The following is a 19,181-nucleotide window of genomic DNA, read 5'->3' as shown; positions in this document are numbered from 1 at the left end:
AAAAAATCAAGCAGCCATTAAAAAGGTACAAAGGCACCTTCAATATATACACAGAGAACAAGCAGCATAAACAGCCAAGGGGAGAACCAATTTTCCAATAAGGTGTTGTCACTGTTTTACTTTCAGGACTCCTTTTTTTTTTTTTTTTTTTTGAAAGCCAGCTTAAGAGATGCAGCTATACTATGACAGGGGCAGTAATAGCGAGGCCTGCACTAGTTATTCCTGAGTCTGTCACACGATTCTGTCTGAGTTCACTCCATCATAACCTTTTTCAACAAGACCGTTGACTTCCAACCTCTCCTTCTAAGAATGATGAGCAGTTGAAAGGGGGAAAGGTGAAATGTGAATGAGCTACATTGCAGCCATGTCTGTAAAGGTCAAATAAAGAACTGAGGGGAATGCTTGACTTAGTGATGATGATCCAGCACTATTACCTGTGCTTTCAGCTAAAGTCCCCAAAGGTTTGCACTCCTCACATTGCAGAGCAAACTAACCTTTAGACGATATCCTATTTTGTGAACATAGTAGTCTGACACTAGTGGAATGGGACAAACAATGGGACAAATAGCAGTATTCTTAAAAGTATGTTAAGAAAACATTTAGATGATTCTTCTATTTGTTAAGAGATAATGCAGTATTGAGCAGGAATTCACTAATTTGTTATACGTTACTGAACTCTTGTGTTGTAAACTGTACTGTAAGTACACAAGATGAGCAATGTAAGGTGTTAACATTTTGAACTTTTATAAAGATAGATATTTTCCTTAATCATGACCAGCTAATATGAACTTGCTTCGATTGGTTAGCTGTTTGCTAATTTGGACCCCTTTGATTGAACCTTGCTAAAATCTATTTTACCTTATATTTGCGATCAGCTGTCTTAACTCACCCACTCTAACTGGCTAAACAAACACACTCACAAGCCAGTTAGATGTAAGATCTAAGGCATGATACAAGAGCCTGCTGTCCATTGCACGGGGATTTTGGGGTACAAACACTGGAAAAGTACAAGGGTGTTTTAGAATTGTAATTTAAGTTCAATTTATCTTTCTCACCATCCCAGGTCAATCATTACAGTTTAAATTTTTTTTTAAAATGAGTAATGCCCACTAAATAAATCCTTGCTTCATATACATTCAAATTTGCATTAGTATCAAAAAATGTCAGCTCACTGAAGCTAACGGAGAAAGCATGCTTTGGGCCATGCTGTCCCAGACATGAAGAAAAACATACATTAAACAGATATATATCAATTACAACTAAAAATAATGTAAGCAGACAAAATAAGCTATAGTTCCCTTTCTTACCATGTAAATAAAAATTAAGAGGATTTAAAATCATTACTCTAGTTCACTGTAGAAAAAGAAAACCAGCATTTCACTGTAAAATCATTACTCTATTTCACTGTAGAAAAAGAAAACCAGACTCTTCAGCTGCTAGACATGTCCAGAATATGGCTGTGCTTGAGTTCGCTAAAATTAGACATAAACAGGAGAAGTTCTTTTCCTTGTGTCGAAACAATCACAAGGTCGACATTTGCTGCTTCATGTCCCTCTATTCAAATTAACTCCCTTGTGATAGTCACATTTGGCAGTACACACTGTCAAGTAACGTCAGAGTAGGCTAACCATGTAACATTTCCAGGGACAATCATTTTGGATAATTCAACAGGGAGTAACCTCAACTAATAGGTTTACCCCAGAAACAGTCTATCCTATAGATCCCGGCCCTATGACAGTTAAAACTTTCCCTTTAACAGAACAGCAAAAGAATAGGTGGAGGTGATGGGCAGCCCAATGTAGAGGCTGCCAGCGATGGCTCCGTCACGCCACCTCCAGAGGGGTTTCAGGCAGCGTGCAGGTGCAGCCAAAAATAAAATAAAACCCAGCTGCTTGATAGCCCTCCATAGGGCTGAAGGAAGTTACAACTCTGAGGCCCAGACCAAAGCATTCCTTACTCTAAAGGCTGGATGGGAGCCAACTCTAAAGGTGGGAGCCCCGGGAACACCTCTGGTCCACCCCAGTTGCACTGATAGGGCCAGCTGCAATGCAGGAGTACTGAGCCAGGGCACAATGCCACATTCGTGACACCCATTTGCCCGCTGGAATTTTTACCTCTCTGCTAGGGTAAATGCCCTAGAGAGGGCAACCAGCACAGGCCCGTGTCACATCCAGGAGGCAATTCTGCCCCCACCCCCACCCCCACCCTGGATTGGGTGTAAGGCAGAACTACTGTTATCAAACAAAGGGTCACATTATGGACTACAGAAAGTGACAATAAAAAACCAAGCAAATCTCAAACTTCTATTATTATTAGCAAAATAACATCCCACCCAGGTTAGCAATATTATTCACAAGAATATATATTTGTATTTACTACAATTTATACAATGCATGTATTATTACATAAGGTTACCATTTTCATAGCACTTAAGTGTTTTAAGAGTATTATGTACTCTCTCCTAGTAACCCTAACAACTCCAGAGGTGTGCCATCTTGATTTGCTTATTTTTGCTAAGATATTATTTTGTCACCTTAGAGATTAATACATTTTCATTGTAACATAAGTATTTATGGAGTGCCCCTTGGCCCCTACTGTTAACAACTTTTTCTTCTTAATCTATATACACATCTGCCTAGCGAGGACCTATTTATTATGTGCATTTGATAACACAGGCTCTGGTCCACAAATGCTACAACAAAAAACTTGTTAGACTATGCGTGCCAAAAGAGGGTCCTGCTAGGTTTGTTTGTTTTTAAATCACCATTGTACATAAGAGAATAGGATAGAACCTGAAAGGCTTCTCAAGGTCACCTAGTAAAAGATATTAAAGCAAATCAAAGTGAAGTTTGAATCAGGGACTTCCTGGCTCACTCTTATATCACACTATCCCCTTTATTTGTATGCCCATATGAGAATGTACACAACAGGATGATTTTTTAAAATGTTGTTCTTCTACTCATGGAAGGGACATTTTACACCCTGCACTTCAGAACTGCATGAGAAATCTAAAACTAAACAAAAAGATATTCTTATACTCTCGTAGGATCTTGAAAAAACCGATTGGCAACCACAAGGCAACAAACATGGTCAAGAATCTACATACTAAAGCAAGGTACAGAAGTTCGTCAAACAACACTAGCAGGTAAGTTTCCTTATTAGTTCAATTTTTAATGACAGTATGTTGGGTTGGATCCAAGTGCCACATGGTTTTAGTTGTTGAATCCAAGTTAAACAAACCATCCTGTGGCTCAGTGGAAAACATATGTTTTGCATACTGAAAGCAACAAGTTCAGTTCTAGTATCTCCAGTTAAGGGATCTAAGGTAACATGTGTTGGAAAAGACCATTCTCTGCTAAAGTGCCACTACCAGTTAGAAGACAAATACTGAAGTGACTTGGTATAAGGTAGCTGTATATATATAAATGTCTCTGAAGTGTCTTGCCAAAGAAATTAATCCCACAAAAACAAATACTGGAAGAGAATCAGTGAAACACACACACACATACAGAGAGGCAGGGCTGGCATCTACCCAAAATGCTGCTCCTGAAACAGTTCTGTCTCATATTATTCTAGGTACCAGCATGAATATCTCATCCGTTTTGTCTCACAGAGGTGCCAACTCAAGACATGGATCTTTCTGTTTCTCTCTGCTCTACTGAGGGTCGTGTTAGTAACTTGCTGGGTCCATTAATGTTTTACCAGTCAGTAATTCAGCAATCTCTTCACTAGCAAGTCTGTGCAGAATCATCAGGTAACTTTAGCTGTAGCCCAGCTACCAAGAGTTATCAAAGATTATCACTATTTGCTTGGAGGGTGGTGTAGAAAGAGCCTGCTTCTCAACTAGACTGCCATTTTTAGAAGCCAAACATTCTCCTGAAGTGGAGATCATTCATGAAGAAACATGCTGATTACTGAGCATTCAGTGCCTTGCCCTGCCGTGAAAGACAATTAGGAAGGGAAGACATCAGCACTTTGACTCAAAACCAGACTTTGTCGGACATTAATGATCTTGCTTTTAAAATATCTGCTACCAATGTAACTAATTCAGGGAGAGACAGCTAAGTTTTTAATACCAATTTTTAAAAGCAGCTGAAACTTGCCTCATTCAGAAGGAGCTCTTTGTTCAATTTGCAACAACAGCGGTGGCCAAAATTAGATTACATTAGCTTTGGGGTAATAATTGGCTGCTCGAGCTAGAAATCTCAGTTCAGTGGTATTTTGAAATAAAAAATCAATTCCACAATTTCCATTAATCTTGGGCTTCATCTTTCGTTGTTTATGATTGAAAATTCTAGTTGCCAGAATTGTGTAGAAAGGTACAGATTGAATTTATTTTTATTCAACCTTTATTAATGGCTCAAGTGTATTTTTATTGTTTTAATTAATTAATTGATTTGATTTGATTTGATTTGTATACCACCCTCCACACAAGGGCTCAGAATCCTTGGATTTCTTTGCTTTGTTTTACTAAAGTTTTTTTTTAGTGTGTTTATTGCGTAACACAAAATTGGACAAATTACCAATTCATTTAAATTTGTCAACTTTCAGTATTAATTAAAATGAATATTAATTTAAAGCATGAATAACCTGTTTCGCTTATATACAGTTAAGTAACTCATTATTTTGTCAGAGCATTTGTTTGACATTTTTACTCATTAAATATCATTTTTTAGTTTAAGCACAGTATTGTTTCTTTTCAATTGTCACATTTCTGTTTTGTTCTGAATCCTATCATGCTGATTAACAAAAAAGATCCAAGTAAAACTTATTCATTCATTTAAATGTTACTCATTCATTTATTGTATAAAAACTTTTTTTCAGACTGGAAATATTCATACAATATATGATGTGGCCCTCATACTGAAAAGCTTGGACACCCATACACTAAGCCATGAGATTTAAACTGCTCCATTTTGCTAATTGATGGACACTACTCCAATTCTTTTCACAAACACGAATGTAAAGCTCACAGAAGCCAACGATTATGTATGACTGAATTCAGGATTGCCAGGTGGTTTCTTAAACCTTAACCTTGTTATTCTATTAGTGTAGCATCAAAGCAGAGTCTATCAACAGGCTCTAAACAATGACTCAATGTTGAAAAATAAATCCATGTAGATTTACTAAGTACAATATGATACATAATTTATTGTCCGAGCAGAAGACTAAATTAATGACACTAACCTAAATAGTACTGATATATTCCAGTGAGCTCAGTGCAGGTAGGAAATTTCATAATTTTGTTTTAAATTTCATAATATACTCAACTAGGAGCTTTTTGCTCTACAGTCATGTAAAAAATAGTTCTGAAGAAAATATACAATGTGTCCTTAATATATTAAGATAATGCTACTATAAAACTGCCAACCACCACCACCTAATGACACTGACGTACAGTTCTAGCAGATACCCAGCTTACAGGCATTTCCTCTCACAGCATGGATACCTCTTAAAGTGGCACCTGCCACTGTTGCAGGAGTTGCTTTCAAGAGAAAGTGTGCCTCTTAGAAGGCTTCTGCCACCTGCTGGAACTGTATGATGATAACATTGAGCATACACCAGTACTTTGCTAATTTAGCTGTCATCCCAACACCCAAATGCAAAGTTCAACAAATACCTTAATATCTTCTGCCCCAATAATGGAGGGATACTTCAAAACAAAATGCTTAGTTTACACATAGTATTACTGAAGCCCCAATCTATGTGTGTGAATACATATGCTCAGAGTAACAAAAAGCATCGCTTGAATTCTATTAGAAAGCACCCTTCTCTGTAAAACATGAAAAAACCCTCTAGTCAACTTTCATCCACTCTTCAAGTCTGTATTTCACACAAGCTTTTTATATTATTATTATTGTAGTTTTATTGTTGTTGTTGTTGTTATTATTATTTAAATTTATTATAACTGTCCACTCGTGAAGGGCTCTGGGCGGTGCACACTCTAAAACATCAGATAAAATACATCATAAAAGATAAAGTAAAAATACAGCATAAAAGCCTCAAAGCCTAAAATCAACTATCAGATGGTTATCAGTAACCAAACAAAGAAGTCCTGAGATCTTATGCCCCTACAACCAGCATACAACATAGGGCAGAGGGGTGGGGATGGCACTATCGGAGGCTAGCTTCCCCAAAAACCCGGTGAACAACTCCATTTTTGCAGGCCCTGCTGAATTGTTCAAGATCCCACAGGGCCTGGATGGTCGGAGGTAGAGTGTTCCACCAGGCTGGGGCCATGGCACTAAGTGCCCTGCCCCAGGCAGAAGCCAGCTGCATATGGATCTAAATGTCATGCAGGAAAATATACAAATACATATAGCTCTGTTTCGTGCAGCACAGACTTTTACGAATGTACATCTTTGATCAAATAACATTCTGAAGACAACTTTATGCGGTATTGTGATGACATTAGCAACTCTCAGCTCCAAACCTATCTGGCATCCTACCCTTATGTCTGCAAAAGGTTTGAAAATCACTATACAACAGCATTCAGTCTGCCACCCTATTAAAAAAATAGCTGGAAACCTTAATCTTCCACGCTTTCAGAGATCTGAATGATCTAGTCAAAAGTAGCATTTCTAAGAAGGCAATCACAGATTTGAAATAGGATCGCTGTGTCAGCAACTGACAACAGCTATTTTAAATGCAAAATATGATGAAGTCAGCTATCATCTTCAAAATACCTTTTAGCTTATTTACCTTGTAAGTTCACTAACGTAACCATTTAGTTTTTCAACAGTCTTATTTCAGACATCTGCAGGAAATTTACAGGGTAGAATTTGAAGACTCACATTGGCACATGTACTGTTTGACAAATAGAAGTAACAGTCCATGAAATCCCCATTTCTTTAATCACAATATTTTTAATATGCAGGGAAAATGTACACTCCTATTGTGTTGTTTGTCCCAATTTTTAGACCTGTTTCTATCTACCACTGCAAATATCCCAGTCTCATTCCAAAACTGTTGAAGTGTGAAAAAAGGAAGTTTTACAGTCCTGTAACCATGCAGGTAGGATAAAAGGCAAGCAACTTGGCAGACCTACACTTCAAGCAATCCTGGAACACTTTTCTGCAGGACTGTAGCATTGTCAAAGTAAGAGTTAGTCAACATAAGATTTAATCTGGGGTTACTTCAATGAATACGAATATAGGAATTGTCCTCGATCATTAAAACTCTGGTTTGGCTTCAATAATCCTGCTGAGCACATACAAAGCACTTCTACTCAAAATACGTGCACTATTAATTTCAACACCTTTCTTACGGAAACTTCTCAAAGGCCTTGCAGGAGAGCCACTCTTATCCAAACAGCAGCTTTGGGGTAAGATGTAAGGGGTTGGGTGGGATGGGAGAGATTTAGCAGAGAACCCATTCCGTATAACCAGACATACTTTCCACTTATGCAGTAGAACATTCAAATCCAAGCTTAGATTTACACTTTTTCTCCCAAGAAGAGAAGAAAAATCCTTTTTATGATTTTTTTGTGTGGCCATGAATCAGAAATGGCCAACACAAATGAAATTATTACAAAAATTGAAGGCAAAAGCTTCATACTGCTAAGAACAAAAAAGTAAGGCCTTATTAACAAACTGGAGAAAAATTAATATTGCACTTAGGTAGTCAATCTTCTGAACAGACTAGGTTGAATATTCATAAGCATTCCAACCTCTCAGGATAAAGCTGACAGAAGGTTTGCAGCCAGGTTCCAATGACAGAAGAAGTTGTCTGTTTGGCTGGATTTAAGGCTTCACACAAGTCTGAAGGATGACAGTAGCTTTCTGGAGCTTGAGCTGCCAACTCCAGCTTAAAAATTCTTGGGAGATTTGTGGGCAATGGCTGAAGAGGGCATAGGTACGAAGCTATAGAGTCCACCCTCCAAAGCTGCATCTGTTCCAGGGGATGTGATTTATGTAATCTGGAATCAGTTGCAATACCTGAGGAATTCCATACACTACCTGGACACCAGCATTCATAAACACAGGATTAAGAACCAGTCCCAAGAAGTAGAGAAGCAAAAGCACGATTAACAAAAGAAAGGTGTGAAGCAAGAAATTAACTGAGATCGAACTCTGAAGGACAGGTAGGCAAATGAGATAATTGAGAAAAAAAGGCAAAAATAATTTATATAAATATAGCTCTTCCAGTGATCCACACAACAATCACTGCCAACCAGATTACCATAACTCACTCTTCAGAGGGTTGCTCTTGAGATTGCTCCAAAATGTGGATGCACAGATCCTTGCAAGAATCCACTTGCAGGCTCATATACATTTTGGGCTCTGGCAGCTCTACTGGCTCCCAGTTGATTTCCAGATCAGGTTCAATGCGCTGGTGCTAAACCATCTCTAAACACCCTAAACAGTCTGGGACACTTGTATCTCTGGGACTGCCTTTCTTAATACACACACAGAGAGAGAATATTATGCTCGTCTACAAATAACTTACTGATGATTCCTGGTCCAAAATCCATCTGGATTTCCTCAATTAGGACTAGGGCCCTTTTGGTTGTGGCACCAGGCCCCTACCTGGTAGAATTCTCTGTCAAAAGGGCCCTGAAAGATCTGGCCAAATTTCAAAGGCCCTGTGAGATAGAGATGTTCTACCAGGCCTATAGCTAAGAACAGTGATTGTTTTAGAACCACTGGCCTGAACTTTTAGATCTTTCACCTGTCATCATTGCTACCCAGTCCCCTCACCAGCTCTTCCTAATTATCATCCAGGCAGCTAAGGTTATTTTTAATCCCCAACTTGTTGCCAGTTTTAAATTTACAATTTTTCTAAATTCAGAGAGGATGTTGTGAAATTTTTAGGTGCCACTGCTTTCTGGATTTATTTAGGAATTAATAATTGTTGACTCTATTAATTTTATGATGTGAGTCACGCTGAGTTCCACCTAGGTGAGGGGAAGGCAAGATAGAAATGTGATAAAATAAACAAATATACTGCATCAAACATTTGAGTCAGTTGTCTTGATACAGGTTTACAAATGTTTCTAAATGTGCTTCTAATTTTATGTGGGTTTCAGCATTTTTCATTTGATAGCCATAGGTCATATACACAAAGGAACAAAAACCCCTAAAAACACTGGAAGAAACTGTGGAACTTTCCCTTTCCCCGTGCAACAATCTTTTCTTCCAATGGTTATTCCCAAAATGATAGGAAAAAGGCCTCTGATTCATGCACTCCTTCATCTGACATTCTCACTGTGAGACAAGACCATCAGTCAAACCAAAGGAACCCTACATTCAATTAAATATGGAATATCCTGTTAAGTCTTTTGTATTGCTGTCTGTAGAAAGATAGATAGTATGCAATTTCTCCCCAAGCGTAATTCTGAGAGGCAAGGGAAAAGATGTCCTCTCTTTCTGAAATAGGTAATGTGAAGACTGCAGAATAAAGCTATATAATTTCTGGTTCTGGTGGGTTTTCCGGGCTGTGTGGCCGTCTGATGGATCTTGTTCCTAACGTTTTGCCTGAATACACCTCTGAAGATGCCAGCCACAGATGCAGGTGAAATGTTAGGAGCAAGATCCACCAGACTACAGCCACATAGCCCAGAAAACCCACCAGAATCAGTTGAATCCGGCCGTGAAAACCTTCAACAATACATATATAATTTTCCTTTTTACCATATTATGGGTTTGTGCTTTTCCGGCAAATCAGGAACATAATACTGTCTGTAATCCCTGTTTGCAGAGAAAGCCAAGTTATAGTTCACCAATTCAAACACGAAAACAAAAATAACTAGCCATATGTGAAGGGAAGAGGAAGCAAACAGGCTTGAAGACTCCTGCAGGGTTCCTTATATAACAGAAAACACGGGTCTGTAATTGTATATGAGCCATTCCATTTATTTTACATTTATTTGTCCTGGAACTTAAATTTCCCAGATGTAGATGGAATGAAACACCCTAGATATGTCTGTTTTCGTAAAACCTCTTTTCAGACCATATTCTATGTCTCATATTGGTAGGCTGCAACAGTCTTGTTGGATTATATATGCATCAAATATTATTAAAAATGATTTTTTCTGAAGGCCAGTAATCATAGGGCCTTAACGTGTAGTTGTAGTTCCATCCTCTACCTAGCATCAGGTATATGATTAAGCAAATGAATGCTGCATGTTATTAAGCAGTACTTGCAAAATCTGGAACATCTCCAGTCCAAACCAAGGCAGCCGTTCCCACACTGCTGCCTCCAAAAGGGCTTCCACACAGCATGGAAAAGCAGCTAAAAAAACCCAGTTGCCTGGACACCCACCATAGGGTTTAACAGAGTAAGTCTAAGGCGTAAAGGTCAGGTGGAAACCAACTAAAGTTAGCTCCATCCTGGGAATGCTCTGCCCCCCCCCCCCCCCACACACACACAGAAGTCCAATTAGATGTCAGTGCTCATCTGAAGCGGCACCCAATTCCAGAGTTTGCCACAGAGCTGAGGGCCAGCACCTCTGCCCTCTCCACTGCTGGGGTGCCCCTTACGTCATTGGAGGGGCAAACATGTCAGCATGGCCTTGAACCACAACTTAGAAGGACTTCAGAGACTGGATTCTTAACATCTTTTGATAAATGTAACCTCTTCAGGTAGGTGCAAACCACTGAAAGGTTTTGGTGTATATCCATGAAAACAAAGAACTAACCAGAGCCTATATAGTGTTATGCCCTATGAAGAGTCATAAAAATACATCTTGCTATATAGTCTCATTTTCATACAAATACACACTTCATAATTAAACTCTCAGTTAGTACAATCTTTGGAATCAAGCACATTCTAGGAAAGCTGAAATATTTAGGTCCTATGTAAAGTCTAATAATACTATGCCAGCCAAATAGACAGCTCCAGTAATAGACATAAATTAAAAAAGAAAAGAAATGAGTGCTGAAACTATTAAACGGTTAATGATAACTTAGGTGGTGGCAAATGAAACTAAAATTTAGATGATGACCATTATTATTAGCAAAATGTGTCCACTGCCATTACAACTACTACTAACAAAATATGTCTGGACCTAGCTAATAGTTACATAAAACATTCAAAAACTAATTTAAACAACTCACATGTATTAAGTACCATCAAATCATTTCCGATTTATGGAAATTCTTATGGAAACGTTCTCTTCCAGATTATAATGAAAACTATTTTCAAGCAGTTAGGAACTTTTGGGGGTGCTAGAACTTCTGAACACCTCAAGGAGGGAGAAGGAGAAGAACGACACTATTAAACAAGCAAAACATGTTCCGACATAAAAAAATTAATTTACCTGCAACAATTAATACACTGGATTAGCACAATACATTAAAGCTAAAGCAAGAAATTGCAAAGTCTACAGAAGTAACCCAAAGCACTCCTTAGCTCAAAGTTCTATCAGTACCACAGACATAAGAAATGTATTTCAACTAAAGTGATTAAATAAACGTAACTGAAAGTCAATTAAAAAAAACCCACCACTTCAAACAAAAAGGATTCCTCAGTGCACAACAGCACTAAATTCTGCAAGGGATAGAGCAAAAAAAAATGTTTAAAATGTTCCTCTCAACAATGGGCTAATTATTGAGAAAGAGTGCCTTATCAATCATAATACACATGAAATAGAATAGGATGCAAACCAGAAAGGAAATACCAAGATCAGTGGCTCAGAACAAAACAGTGGGTAACAACTCTCTGCAAATGGGTCATGAGAACAAGAGAAGATTGAAAAAGAAACAAGGTGAGCTGAGAGGAGGCAGCTCTGGAAGGCTTAACAAATTTTAATTTGCCCCTGTGTGAAGCAGCCAAGAAACACATCCTGTTGATCAGCAATGTGACTTATTAATAAACAAGAACTATAAATTTGTTCAGCCCAAATAAGTCCAAAAGGAAAGCAGCAGTATAGAAATTTAATTTAAAAATAGTGTTAACTTGCACTGGCAAGAGGGCAAGTAGCAGGAGTTACTTTGTAAGTAGGCCCCAAGAAGTACAACAAATTTATAAGTAGGTCTATTTGAAAAGTCTGAGAACTACAGTTCTAGATAAAGTACAATTTAAATAACCGGTATCTATTTAGTCAGCTTTCAGAAAAGTCTAGTAATAGATTATCAAAGATCGTTTCCCCACTTACCTCGACACCCCTTTACTGCGCGCTACTCTCAGCGCGCGTCATTTCTGGCGCGCTCCCGGGCTTCCCCACGACCCCGCGCTCTGCACAGGGTCATCAAAAGGCACCGTTTTGAGGAGCGCCAGGAATGACGCACGCTGAGGGGGCACGAGAGCAGCAGTGTTGGGGCGGCTGCATTGTCGCCGCCCCTGTAGTGGGGAGAGTAGCGTGCAGCAGATGGTAAGTGGGGAAATGACCAAATTGTTCTTTGATCCAAAAGGTAGAGAACAGGCATCAAAATTCATTATTATTTCACCAAATTCATGCTTGAAAGGCCTAGGTGAGTATCTTTAATTCCAAAATGGATATGCAGGGTATGCATCCCAGACATATGAAAACCACAAAATATTTCACTTTATTCAACAGAAGTCACTCGAACAAATTAAGATATGTATGCTAAATGCCTAGCAGAAGTAGGCCATACTGTTGTGTATACTCTCTAAATACACCTACTTTGCAAGTTCACAGTAGTAGACTAATATGTAATTACTACTGTTTCAGCATTCAGAATATCATATTAAAACAAACAGCTACTCTAAATAATATCTTAACTGTATGTATTTTTGGATGTTATAGCCAATGGCTCAAACAATAAATACTACTTGACTTGACTCTAACTCAGTGTTTCCCAACCTTTTCGACATCGTGGTACCCTTGACCTCGCTCTTCATATCTCAGGGTACCCCTGAGGTTCATTTGATATTTTTTTTGCATGTCTTAGGTTTTTTCCCGTTTTGGGCCTGTAGGTGGGGGGAGTGGCAAGCAAGGGGAGGGGAGGGAAAGCTGCATTGACAGCCACATTGTCTGTTTGCCTAAATTCGACATGGATTGGGGGGATTTAAAGGAAGAGCTCCGTTTAAATCTACCCCCCCCCCCAATCCACACCGAATTTAGGCAAATAAAACAATGCTGTTTTTCAGTGTTGTTTAAAGGGAGCCCATGAAGCTTCCAACCCCCCCCCCTTTCAAAATCCATTTGATTCCGATGGGGGGGGGCAGGCGGTAGCATTGTCATGGTACCCCTGGGACGTGCTCATGGTACCCCAGGGTACCACGGAACCCTGGTTGAGAATCACTGCTTTAACTAGTAGATCAAACTAAGCATGTGGATTTCATTTCTATCCAGCTTTTACTAATAAAGATTTATTCAAAGAAACTGATATCCTGTGATTGATCATTGAGAACTAGTTATCACAAATTGCACATAAGAACCAAGAAAGATAATGTATAAAAACCACAATAAGGATCACTTAGCTTTATCACAATATTTATATTTACCTTTCGCTATCTAGACACTGTTGAGTTGGCTGCACTGATCCATGCCATCATAATTTCCAAGGCTGGATAATTGCAACATGCTTTTCATGGGCTGTCTTTGAATATTACCTAAAAACTTTAGTTGGTATGAAACGTAGTTGCTACGTCTACTCACTAGAGCTTAAAGGTATGAACACATTGTCCCAATTTTCAGTAACTCTCATTGAACAACTGTTTGCTTCCAGGTCAAATTCAAAGTGCTGGTTCTTATCTATAAACCTCTACACTGGTTGACACTTACATACTTGAATGACCATCTCTTCAATAGGAATTTGTGCACCCACTTAGATTCCACCATGACCCTGAGTATCCCATCTCTGAAGTTCCTAAAATAAGCCACAGCTCAAACTTGTTATTTTTTGCATGTGGCACCTGTTGTGGAACAGCATCCCTGAGGAAGTCAGCAGGATATACTACAGAAGAATTCCTGAAGCATGGTAAAGCTATTTTATTCAAAGAGGGTTTTGTGGACCATTGAACTGAGCTAAATCAATGTTTGTGTAATAGACCTAGATCCTGTGGGATCTGATGCTATGTCATAGGGCCTGTAAGATGGAGCTGTTCCCCTAGGTATATGTCTGCAGCAGCTACAGTTTTCCATCCGTCTGTCCTCCCCCGCCCCCCCCATCCCTCCTGTTTAAGTAATTATTGTTATATATCAGTGCCATTAGACTTAGAATAAGTTTTATATGTATTTTAACTGGTTTTATATATTTATTGAATTTCTTGGGAGCCTGCTTAGGGAAGGGTGGCTTATAAGACTAAATAAATACATTTGCCATCTTGGAGAACCAGAATGATGTAGTGGCTAAGCATGTTGGACTCTAATCTGAAGAACTGGGTTTGATTCCCCACTCCTCCATGTGAGTGCTAGACTCTTATCTGGTGAACCGGATTTGTTTCCCCTCTTACACATGAAGCTGCTGGGTGATCTTGGGCTAGTCACATTTCTTTGGAACTCTCTCAGTCCCACCTTCCTCACAAGGTGTCTGTTGTGGGAAGAGGAAGGGAAAGGCATTTGTAAGCCGCCTTGAGTCTCCTTGCAGGAGAGAAAGGTGGAATATAAATCTAAACTACTACTCCTCTTCTTCTTAAGCACTGTACCATCTAGACTGGGCAACACTTCCTCCAAAACCTCTGCCTTACAAACCAGCACTACCTCTGCCTTTTGTGGACTCAGGGTTCACCAGTCATCCCAAAGCCACCTGGTAATATGCAGACACTGACCAAGAACATAAACTTCAGCTTCTGGTGACTTATTCAATGAAACATATAGCTGGGTGGATATCATCAGCATACTGATGTCACTGGACCCCAAAGCACTAGGTAACCTCATTCAAAGTTCTAACATACAACTTAAACAACTCTAGTAACACCAGTTGAGTCCACACACCATTTTTTAAAAAAACCAGAACCAACATATTTCTTTACCATCCTTAAGAAGATTGTCCACTAGGCTACCATTGGAGTCTAAAACCAGACTGAAACTAATCAAAGGAAGATTTGTCAGCAAAAACAAAACAAAACTGGATTTGTTCCACCACAACACTTTCAGCAACTTTTCCTAACAGCACCAAATTTGATCTAGGCCTATCATTTGCAATCATTTTCTGTCAAGAAAGGAATTTTTCAATAATGGTCAAATAGCGGATTCTTCACAGGCCTTAGGAAGTTCCCCTTACAGTGAAGAATTGATAATATTAGCCGTATGACTCCCCATCTGCACAAGGTTTAACTAACCAAGAAGGGGAGGGATCCAGGCTGCAAGTGGTTGGCTTCACAATTCTTAGAGCCCTGCTAAATTGATCAGGGAGCAGGGCTAGAACTATTCATATAAATCTGACCGGACACCATATCCAACACTTCTACTTCCAGATCAGCACTTACAATGAGGTACAAATCAAAGCAGAGGTGAAAAGCTGTATTTGTGAAATCACACATAGACCAAATTATCAGCCAAAAGTCAAATTACCCACATATTGCTACAGTGAAGCAACTTCACGTGACTGGAAAAGGGTCACTGAAGAATAGCGTGTGTAACCTCTTTGTCCAACTACTCTTCCTACAAGTGAAATCATACCCTGAAATTGCATTTAACCTGGGGGAGGGAGTCAGGAGGCAGGTACAGTACCTGTTTTCACTGGAGGTAGTGATGGCAATTTTTATCAGTGAACATCACACCAATCCTTCCCCAACCTTCAAAACAACAGAATGGAATTTCTAATTCACTTTATAAAAGTTGTGAGTAGTACTCATCATACCACGTCTAATTTGATCTAGTGTTGATAAGCCTTTCTTGTCCACAGCACTTTCAACTGCTCTCCTGGTAGAAATCTCTCACACACAGAGTCACACATGAGACCTGGTTAGAAACCAAAGCACAAATAACTTTATGAACAGAAGACTGCTTAATCACGGAAGTCACCACCTGGCATTCTAAAGTGATAATGTTGACAGATTTACCACTTCCTCAGTTGTTTATGAGACCTTAAAACAACAAAAGGAGCAGCTTGGTCTGTGTTGCTTCTTGGACAGGATGACAATATAGTCTTGTGGCCAAGAACGACACATTTCCCACAAAGTGGTTGATAATACTTGTAATATCCCAGAACTGTTTTTACAGTGAATTGGGCAAGTTGCTCTCTCTGGAAACCACTGCATATCTTGTCAATATGGCTGCCATATTAAGATGAAACACGCCATAAGTCTGATACCGCACAAGTGACTGAGGCAAATGGAACACATCTTCTGTAGTGGATGTGATCATTTAAAAAAGTCATTTTAGCTGAAACACAGTAGTTGTGGTGTACATAAGCATATGCTGTTCATAGACAAGGCAAGTAATTATCTACATTTACTACTAGCCTCCTTATGAGTAAAATGTACCCTACACGAAAATGATCTGAAGAGGAAAATGTGTATATCCTGCTATATTTAAAAGGACAGAGAAATTGACTTTAGAGTGTGTATATATACACTTACTGATAATGTTGAGGGCATGGCATTCAGTCCTAATCAATCAGCAACATCTTTCTACATAACAAGTGTGGTTTGAGAATTTGTTTCCCTACACAACAAAGTACAGGTGTTACAGAGAATCATTGTTTCATACACTTGTATCTGATGTATAGTGTAACAACCCTTCTTACAACCTGGTAGATTACAGCAAAGGAGCTAGGATAAGATAGGTACCTGATAAGTATCAGCTGTCTGAGAAAAACTCTCACCACACTCTGTATGCCACAAAAATGTCACCCATGAAGAAACTGTTTTGTGAACTCAAAAAGCAGAGCACAGTGCACTCTTCCTAGCTTAGTATTACAAACATCTTAGCCTTAAGTGCCGCCTGCCCTGCCCTTCTAATTTTACCTACAAGTCACCCCAAAAGTTTATCCATTAGCTGCCCTGAGTCTGGCTCACCAGAGGTATAAAATTTATTCATTCATTCATTCATTCATTCATTCATTCATTCATTCATTCATTCATTCATTCATTCATTCATTCATTCATTCAAACAAAAGCAGTTCTTTCTCAATCTGCAATTCTCTGCATGCTTCCAGAAAAGACAAGAGGCACACTAAATTACTGGGGTGGGCCTTCAGCAGGCACATTGCGCAAGCATACACACACACACACTTCAGAACTGCCTAGTTCCCAATTTCTTGTTTATGCTCATAAACTGCTTGGTCTTCCTACAGAAGAAAAATGTCTGCTGATATTTTACACACAGGGCAGATCATCTCATGCAAATCTAAAGGGCGGACAGAAACCAGGAGGTTCCAAGCCCGGTTTAGGGAAGCCCCCTCCATTGCCAACCAGCCAGTTCCTCCTTCCCTCCAACTCCCAGCAGAAAGAGATTCACACAAAACAGTAATGTGTGAACAGAAGCAGAACAGAAGCTACAGCTTTACAGCCTTTAGGAAAAACCTAAAGAGACATGATGGATAACTGTAGGGCAGGGGTGTGGGTGAGGACAGTAGGGCGGATTCACTTCTGCAGGGCGAACCCTTTACGGATGTCAAAATAAAGGGAACCTGAAGACAGCACACCCCGCACGAGAGACGAATGGGAAGCTCTTGGGTCGCTTCCTCAGCACTGAAGCAATTAGGAAGACGGTCTGAATTGTGGGCGGGTGGGTACTACTCATGTGGACAGCCGTACAGGCAACCGCTCTCACAATGCAGTGTAATGGGGGAGGGAAAATCAGACTCGTCCATTAAGGGTGCACATGCAGAAGGGAAGGGGTGTGTGCAAAGAGAAGTTGGCAGCTGGGGAAAGAGGGATGCAAAAGGGGAGGGAGCGAAGAACATACGGAAAGGACTGCAGCAGAGGGAAGGCTGCTTAGACGGAAGGAGTCTGAGCTCAGTACGCGCCACCTGCAAAAGGGGCAAGCCGGGGCCAACGCTGAGCCAGCCGAGAGGAAACAATGAAAGGGCTCCTCGTGGGGGTGGAGGAGGCAGAGGAACCCGAGCTGCAGCCAGCTGCACAACCCCCTCCTGCAACAACCCAGCCCGGCCAAAGCACCACAAACCTGCAGCCACCTCTCCCCCTGGTAGAGGCGGAACTTTTCGTACCCGGAGCCTCTCCTCCAGCTCCGATCCTGTGGCCACCCTCCACCTCCTAAGCGGGAGCAGCAGCAGCAGCAGCAGCCCTTTGCCTCGGCGCCAGCTAGCGGAATTTGGGCGGCCGCTGCCTCCGTGACTGCGGCTGCTCCTCCAGGAAGGTGGCAGGGGAGGGGGCTGCTATTGTAGTGGCGCCTGGCTACGGTGCAGGCGGACTCTTGTCTGGAGTGCGGCAGAGCCAGCTGCCTCCCTATCGGGGTGTGTTGTGTGGGTGCTCCCAAGCAGCCGCGACTTCCTGTGCAACCACAGTTCAGTTCCTCCCGGGCCACCGGGACAGAAGCAAGCACTGCCTGGAGGCGAGAGGAGGACGCCCGCGCAAGCAGCGGCGGCGGGAGTCGAGTCCAATGGGCCGAACGAAGCGAGTCCGCAACCTCTCTTCTTCTTCCTCCTCTTCCTCTTCGGGGTGGGCACTCACAGTCGCAGCCTGGCGACGGGCAAGCAAGCTAATCCCCTTGCGGGCATCTTGCACCGCCCGGGGCCGCTTTTGCTTCCCTAGCCAAAGGCCCCCCAACATGCGCGCATCGCAGCTGCGCTCCTCAGAGGTCCCGGGGACTGAAGACCTGCAGCAGCCGCCGCCTCTGCAGTTGCATCTATCCCGCGCCTGGTGGGGGTGGAGGCCCAAACGACGCCCTCCCGTCCCCCCGCTGCTCCACCTTCCGAAATACTCCTTCCCACGCGCCCCCTCCTCTCTCAGCCTCATAATTAACGAAGAGAGTTACGTCACGTGCGTACAGTTTCCCCCCTTGAACGTCGTCAGTTAATCCGGAGTGACTCCCAACCGCAGCCTTCTCCGTCCTTGCGGATACGGAGCCTCACCGTGCTCATTAACAGGCCTGAAAAGGAACGGGCAATAACCGCAGTTCTGCCACCTTAATTGGGAGCGAAGGGGAAAGCGATTCCTTTAAAGCCTCAAGCAGGGGGAAGGGGTCGCATGTCTCGGCTCCGCCCTCGACCTCCAAACAGCTGCTGCATGATTTAAGCGTGTGATTGTAGTCCATTTTCAGACAGCTCAATGGATACGTGGAGTGTGAGATGAGGGTCCCTGTGCCTTTCTTCCGCATGTTCATATTGCATGCCTCGGAAGAGCTAAAAAACTTTTTTCTGCATAGT

General features: G+C 41.1%; 1 protein-coding gene across 5 annotated transcripts in view; it reads right to left on the bottom strand.

Moving 5' to 3' along the window:
* The window catches only part of AGPAT3 (1-acylglycerol-3-phosphate O-acyltransferase 3), an 86,983-nt gene extending 68,042 nt beyond the window's left edge, over positions 1–18,941 (bottom strand). For 2 of the 5 annotated variants that reach the window (XM_048493287.1, XM_048493292.1), the window contains exon 1: positions 17,981–18,728. The gene's annotated coding sequence lies outside the window, so the exon portion shown is untranslated. Of the gene's footprint in view, positions 1–17,825; positions 17,847–17,980; positions 18,730–18,803 lie in introns of those variants that run through there. The other 3 variants (XM_048493290.1, XM_048493288.1, XM_048493291.1) reach the window with 3 other exon arrangements.
* Positions 18,942–19,181: the final 240 nt, after the last annotated feature.

The sequence above is a fragment of the Sphaerodactylus townsendi genome, linkage group LG04 (genome assembly GCF_021028975.2).
Source record: "Sphaerodactylus townsendi isolate TG3544 linkage group LG04, MPM_Stown_v2.3, whole genome shotgun sequence".
In the NCBI taxonomy this organism is placed as follows: Eukaryota; Metazoa; Chordata; class Lepidosauria; order Squamata; family Sphaerodactylidae; genus Sphaerodactylus; species Sphaerodactylus townsendi.
This window is presented reverse-complemented; position numbering and strand designations above follow the sequence as displayed.